The 5,242-nt window shown below is 41.0% G+C and overlaps 1 long non-coding RNA gene across 2 annotated transcripts; it reads right to left on the bottom strand.

Annotated features, from left to right (window-relative positions):
- Positions 1-8: 8 nt before the first annotated feature.
- On the bottom strand, positions 9-2,375 carry LOC103365473 (uncharacterized). Of its 2 annotated transcripts, none has more exons than XR_520611.1 (3): positions 1,898-2,375; positions 1,669-1,796; positions 9-666 (listed from the first exon to the last, which is right to left on the bottom strand). It is a non-coding gene; the product is annotated as an uncharacterized LOC103365473 (long non-coding RNA). The 2 variants fall into 2 exon arrangements; XR_520612.1 differs by having other exon boundaries at positions 1,669-1,793.
- Positions 2,376-5,242: the final 2,867 nt, after the last annotated feature.

Below are 5,242 nucleotides of genomic sequence, written 5' to 3'. Positions count from 1 at the left end.
TGTAGCGTTTGCCTGATGGTAGGAGTGTGAAGAGTGAGTGTTGCGGATGTGTGCTGTCTTTGATGAGGTTGTGTGTTCTTCGTAGGACCCTGGTTTTGTAAATGTCTTGCAGTGAGGGGAAGGCTGCCCCAGCAATGTGCTGTGAAGTCTTGATCACCCTCTGGAGTGCCTTCCTGTCTTGTGCTGTGAATGTATCAATAAGTATAAGCTAATATTATAAAATGTGTTAATCCAAAATGGGCCAAGTATTTTTATGCAAAGTTACAGGATCTGAATCCTTTTTCCACCATCAGAAAAGTATAGAAGATATGGTTGAGGCATAGCCTAATATAATAACATCACTGAACTAGAAGAAGCAAGATGTAATTTATATATAAAAATCAGAAAACATGCAACAACATAGCTACACTCCTCACATGTTCTCTTTCTTTTCTCCCCTAATTAATCCATTTGACTCCTCCTAAATTAGGAACGACTCATTTGATTTAATGGTGATATCTGTTATTTAAAAACTTTACCCTGGGGCCGCCACTATAGCTCAACTGGTTGAGTTGCCGACCCATGGATTGGGGCTGTAGTCCCTGATGGAGCGGTCATGGGTTCGAATCCATCATATGGCCATTTGCTGCAGGTCCTTCCCACGTTCTTGTCTCACTCGCTACTGTCCTGTCAAATAAAAGCAAGAAGACCAATAAATAGCTTAAATTTTTAAAAAAATGTACCCTCCTTACCTGCAGTGAAGTTATGAACTCCTTAATGCATCAATACTTACAATCCAATCATATAATGTAGATTATTGTGGAAATGGGCTTTAAGTCAAATCAAGTCAGCTTTATTGTCAGTTTTGCCATATGTACAACATACAGATAACTGAAATTGCCATACTCCGAGGCCCCACGGTGCAAAATGAACAGAGAAAAAATATATAAACGTGTAAAAATAGCAAAAAAGAAAAAAAAAAGAAAAAAGAAAAAGGAGAATTTTAGTACTTGACATATAGTTTGATGCTAATACTTTTGTAGGTCTATTTCAGTAAAAATTGAAACTCAGGACTTTTGCTTGTAACAGAGCATTTTCAGTAAAGTAGGCCTTTCTACTTAAGTCCAAGGTCTTAGTGGTGCTCAATCAGTGTCTGAAAAATTATAGAAAATAAGATATTTCTGATTGAGACATAGCCTAATCAAGTGTATAAACTAATTAGAAGGAACATGACATAAATGATTTATCCCCCTCAAACATAATCAGACAACAACACAGCTACACCCCTTACGTGTTTTCTTTTCTCCACTAATAAATCTATGACTCCCCCTAAATTAAGATCGGCTAATTTGACAGGACTATCCCTTTAAGGAAGTCCACGATATAGGGGAACAGTCCATTTTACTTTTTAAAAAAAGGGGGGGGGGGAACTATGTCACTGCTTTGTGAGATTTCCACATTTTAACAACAACAAAAAAACGTTATGTGACGAAAAAAACTTGTTATTGTTATATTTCTCGAGAGGACAAATATCACACTACACCGAGAACCAACATTTAGTCGTTTCACGTGTCTACAAAACACGGTGTTCACCCCCCTTTGGGACTTTTCTATTTATAGCATCAGCTGTTGCAATACAAAGGTTAGCTGCTCAACGTATTGTTTCGCAGATGTGGGCAGCGCACTCACGTTTGTGGTGAAAGGGTGGCGGTGGTTTGATGTCGAGAACGTGAGCGATAAGGAGGAATATGTCGGCGTGAGGAAGCTCCTTTTGTGCTCACGGTAGAGAAACTCGTATCGGTGAGTAGCTTTTCCTGCTGAGACAGAAGAGGTCGTGAATGCAGGCGTCTTGTGTTCGCGCACAGTGCGGGCGAAACCTTCCGTTAGTCCCGAACTACTCTCACTATCAACAACTTACCGTAGCCTAGCTAACGGCCAGCACGTTACTTCGGCTAATGACAGCGCCGTAAACAGTCACGGCGAATTAGCTATTTGTAATTACGCCACCGTAATACGTTTGCGGAATTGATTTTTTGCTGCAAACTTGAAGAAAAAAAAATGAAGCCGTTATTTAGGGGCGGCTACTGTCGGTTTTCCATACGGCCGCTGTCTGTCTCTCTCACACACACCCGGGCCTTGGCTCTGTGTGTCAAAGATTTTATCCCCGTAGGGACGAAGCAAAAACACACAGTTTGGCCTTTCTCGTCTGTACTGTATTTTCAATGACGGTGACTGTGCACACACGGCGGTGTCCGGCTCTGGAGCAGAAATGGTGCTGGGCACGGAGAACAGAGAGATTCTTTATGTATCAAATCATAGGATGAGATCATTCAGAAGCACCAGTCAGTCTGCAGAAACACACACACACACACACACACACGCACACACACACCCGCACACAACCCACTGCACATGCACGCAGTCGCACAAACACACACACGCTTTAATCACTATTAATAGCACAGTGAAATCATCAGGTCACTTGGCTGTCTGGAGACAGACAAGTCTTTATCTTTCTATCGTAACTTCACAGAAATGCCAAACCCGCCTGCTGCTGCTGCTAATGATGATAATGGTGATGATCATGAGGTTGCTGCTTGGTTTGCTGACTTTTAAATGCTGTTTGACCCCTTTCCCAACAGGGAAATCATATTTGCATGACTTTAAGATTGTGCTGCTTCTCTGTCTAGATCTATAGTACAAGCTGGGTATTGCTGCTGCTTATTAAATGATGATTCCTGTGAGCCTCAGATTGACACTTGGTGTTTCACCTTGATGGCAATTCTGACAGTTCACATTGTAACTGAAGCTTGGCCTAAATTTTAGGAAAATAGGCTTTTTGAACAGAATGCTGCAGGATTAGGTATTGGGCAAAAAAAAATCTATCCACAGTGATTCGATGCGATGGTCTTGTGCTCAAGAATTATATATCTTTGCAGTATTCAAGAGCAAAAGCCCAGTTAACATGTGAATGATAGTAACCACATGAGTGATGATATACCTCTTCTGAAACTGAATGTTTGTCAGAGTTGAAGTTCAGAAAAGTCACAGTGTGACAAAAGTGCGACCACAGATTAGCTGTTTGCAGTTTCTTTGTTTGCCACTGTTTTTTTTGTATTTTTTTTTAAGTCAAAGTATACAATAATATTGCATAGTATTCATATACATAACTGCTTGCTGCTTTTGGACTCATTCTGACATTTTTGTTGTCACTAGGGCTAAAAAAAATCAAATATTGATATTGTATATCAATATGCACATATAATAATACCAGATACATTCCAGCACCACTAACTATTAGGGCGGCAACTAACAATTGTGTCCATTATCGATTAGTTTTTTGATCTATAAAATATCAGAAAATGGAGAGAAATGTCAATCAGTGCTTCCCAAAGTTCAAGGTGATGCACTCAAAGGTCTTGTTTTGTCCACAACTCTACAGTATTCAGTTTTCTGTCATATAAGTCAACGGAACCAGAACATGTTTAAATATAAGAATCTGAAAATTGTAACTTTTTTTTCTTTAAAAAGAATTGAAACCAATTATTCATTATTTAAATAGTTGACAATTCATTTAATGTGCAAATAGTTGCCATGGTGATGGCGATAGATGCAGCAGCCACTTCAGGAAACAACGAAAGTGAACATTTTGAGTGTCTCGTCTATCTCAGACGTTCATTCTGCAAAACGTGCGACCGGGAGATTTTGGTGGGCGTCAGGTCAGTGAATGGTGCTGTAATTGCAGCGATTGGTTGTGATTTGGATATATTACACCATCACGGAGTCCGCTCGGAGACTACGAGTTACCCGAGAGCGAAGGAAGTGCAAACGGTACGAACGTAAACAAAGGAGGAGGAAGGGGCCATGATCCATGTGAAGCTTAAGGCTAACCTCTCCGGACCAGCAGTACCGTCGCTCCTGCTCTCCAATGTCCGCTCCCTTGACAACAAGCTGGACGAGCTACATTTGCTGGGAGAAACCCGCAGAGAGTGGAAAGACTGCTGTATGTTTGCTTTTACAGAAGCGTGGCTCCATGACAACATCCCAGATGGACATACAGCTGGAGGGGATGCAGACAGACAGACAGCTAGCTCTGAGCACCATCGTCACACCATCGTGTGTGTCTTTGTGTCCCTACCAGGACCTGAAGAGGTTCATCATGTTCAACGAATGGGCGCGCGCGAGACAGCGACAGCGAACGTTTAGTGTCTTATCCCAGACGTGCATTCCACAAAACTTGCTGGTTGAACAATCTTGAAGAAACACTCTCTCATCATGCCTGTTCTACTGTGCGTGTACAGCAAAATGACAATAAACCTGATTTGATTTGATTTTGAAATCAACACACAGTGGCTCTCTCCAACTGTTTTAAGTGGAATTCTGTAACCAAAAAAGAGACGATGCAAAATAAACAAAGTCAAAGATGACTTTGACAATAACACTACTATACATCTTTCAAAATTTCTATAGATATTGCAAAAAAATCGGTATTGTGAAGTCTTGTGGCCATGATAATTGTGTGTGATTGTTTGATAATGTTTCAACATAGAATAGACAGAAATCAAGGAGGCAATATCTCTACTCTGTCCGTCTGTGTTTAAGATATGTGAGCAAAGTTAACGATATGTGAAGCTATCTTTAATTAAACAACAGATTTCCAAAATATGTGTTCCTATTTCAGTCAGTCACACAGTGGATCCCAGCCGACTCTTAAGACCTCCTTTGAATGATTGACGAGTGCTGATATGAACACTACAGTACAGACTGGGGTGTGCCCTGCTGTGTTCTTCCTTATTTCTGTTCTGTGAGTTGTGCTGCTGCTTTGTTCCCACGTGAAGAAGGAAATCCCTTTATCCTTTCTCAAGACAGCAACTAGCCACTTCTAAAGGGCCCAGAGAGGCTTCATGGACCCACCGTAAAGTCAAAACGTAAGGTCCAAAACACAACAGCTGTAGCTATTTTATATCTAAGTGTACACAACAGTCGCGTTGTGTTCGTGTAAACAGTGCTGCAAACTGGCAGAATGTGTGACTGTTTGAAGCCGTTTTTTGATCTTTTGGCTGTCTCAGTGAATGAGGGGGGAGGAGAGATGATTGGCTGTTAAAGTGAGAAAACACAAATGCTGCGTTCAGCACAGCACATCAAGTTCACTTTAGATGCTTTATGTAATAATTTACATGCTCTGCGGCCTTCTTGACATAAAACACTGCTGCACATCCAGTGTGTTCTTCAAGGCAACCAGCAATTTCGTATATTTGCTCTA

The sequence above is a fragment of the Stegastes partitus genome, unplaced genomic scaffold (genome assembly GCF_000690725.1).
Source record: "Stegastes partitus isolate 25-593 unplaced genomic scaffold, Stegastes_partitus-1.0.2 Scaffold844, whole genome shotgun sequence".
NCBI lineage: Eukaryota > Metazoa > Chordata > Actinopteri > Pomacentridae > Stegastes > Stegastes partitus.
This window is presented reverse-complemented; position numbering and strand designations above follow the sequence as displayed.